General features: G+C 43.7%; 1 pseudogene; it reads left to right on the forward strand.

Moving 5' to 3' along the window:
• Positions 1-1,133: 1,133 nt before the first annotated feature.
• On the forward strand, positions 1,134-1,775 carry LOC110223847 (ferritin heavy chain pseudogene; annotated as a pseudogene).
• Positions 1,776-2,154: the final 379 nt, after the last annotated feature.

The raw sequence follows: 2,154 nt of genomic DNA on the forward strand, positions 1-2,154 counted from the left end.
ATCAGAAACCCTGTAAGAGAACACAGACCAGGGGCAGCTACATGGCACAGTGGAATAGAAGGTAAATGGCTGAAGGCATCAACCATGCTCAGTAGAGATCTGAGGTGAGAACAAGTCTTTCTTGGACTAGGGTAGCTGGCATGGTATCAGAGACCACCTTACTGATGCTATGGCAATCAGAGGGGGCTTTTTATCAGGTATACTTCTGGCAAATTTAGGCCTATGGAGATGAAAGCCTGGATTAAGGTGGTGGCAGCAGAGATAAAAGGGATGTAAGAAAACCAGGTTTTCTCCATATAAGATTAATCTGTTTCACCCCTTCCTCCTACTCAATAAACTACAGTGGATCCCTATTACTTCTAAGATCAAATACAATCCTTTAGTTGTAATTCAAAGGTTTTCATAGCCTGGCCCCTTCCTACCTTTCCTGTCTTCCTAGACTTTACTCATCTTCATATGCTTTAAAATAATCCTGAACGCTGGCCTTTTTGCTGTTCCTCACATTAAAATCTGTCTCCACACCTATGCCCCATCTACCCCCAAGACCTACACTGCTCTCCTTGCTGCCTTCTGCCTCAGAACCCCTGCCTTTCAACATCCTCCAAGATTCCAGAGCTTTCCCATCCAAGGTGACCTTCCATCTCCTCTCTTAGTAAGTTTCATCTGCTTACTTGTATACATGTTACTCCTCCCCACGAGAATGTAAGCTCATTGAGGGAAGGATTATTTTTGCCTTTCTTGATATCCTCAGCATTTAGCACAGAGCCTGATCCAAAGTAAGTGCTTAATAAATGATGATTACTTAATTATGAAAATGACCTGGAAGTGGGAGAAGTGAAGGCAAGTGGTCCTGTTAAAAAGCTATTAGTGGCCAAAAGTGCAGGGAAGGGGAGTTGCTGCAATTTCCTGCTCCAATAGTGCTTGAATGGAACCCACTGCTCGATTCCCAGATGGAGCTGCCTTTAGCTACCTCTCTACCTTCACCTCCACTAATCAAACTTCTTCCATCCTACTATTTGAGCAGCAGCTTCAGTCTCCCCCAGCTGTTGTTGCCACTGCCACTGCAGCCTCAGCTGCCACCACCCTAGTGCTGCCTCCTCCTCTTCTCTGACACTTCCACCATCTCCATCGCCATGATGACCTCATCTCCTTCTCAGGTGTGATAGAACTATCACCAGGACTCAGAGGCTGCCACCAACCAGCAGGTCAACCTGGAGCTCCATACCTCCTACATCTACCTGTCCATGTCATACTATTTCGACCAAGGTGATGTAACATTGAGGAACTTTGTCAAGTATTTCCTACACCAATCCCATGAGGAAAGGGAACATGCTGAGAAGCTGATGAAACTCCCAAACCAATGAGGTGGCTGGATCTTCCTTCAAGACATCAAGAAACCAGACCGAGAAGACTGGAAGAGTGGACTGAATGCAACGAAGTGTGCTCTGCACTTGGAAAAAAATATCAATAAGTCATTACAGGAATTGCACAAGCTGACAACTGATAAAAACGACCCCCATTTATGTGATTTCATTGAAATCCACTACCTGGATGAACAGGTAAAGTCCATCAAACAACTGGGTGATCATGTAACCTACCTGTGCAAAATGGGGGCCCCTAATTCTGGTATGGTGGAATTTTTTAACAAGCACAGCCTTGGAGAGAGTGAGAAGAGAGCTAAGCCACACTTGGCTTCCTCCACACCTGAGAACTGTGGGCATGACTCCTACTGTCTTTCAGTGCATGCATACTTTGGTTATTTGACCTTTTCGTAATTGGCACCAAAAAACTACCATCATTTACATCCCAATAAAGCGACTTGGTACTGATGGAAAAAAAAAGCTATTAGCCACCTTCCCCCCAACTCCTTTGCAGAGGTGGGGATGGTCCATGAGTATGGAACATGGCATATAATGTCTGATTTTTTTTCAGTGTATTGATCAGTTTTGCAGAATTTTTTTCTCTCTCATTTTTTTCCTTCAAAAGTATTTGTTATCAGAGATGGATCTCTTGGTGGGGGGAATGGATAGAGGGAGAAATTTAGGCCATAAAAATACAATAAAATTCACTTTTAAAAAAAGGAATTATTAGACATCCCTTCTTTGTGGATTACGGTGAAGAACACTGCATATACTGTGAGGTTCAACTGACAAA

Source organism: Phascolarctos cinereus, unplaced genomic scaffold (genome assembly GCF_003287225.1).
Source record: "Phascolarctos cinereus isolate Bilbo 61053 unplaced genomic scaffold, phaCin_HiC Scaffold_4;HRSCAF=312, whole genome shotgun sequence".
Taxonomy (NCBI): Eukaryota; Metazoa; Chordata; class Mammalia; order Diprotodontia; family Phascolarctidae; genus Phascolarctos; species Phascolarctos cinereus.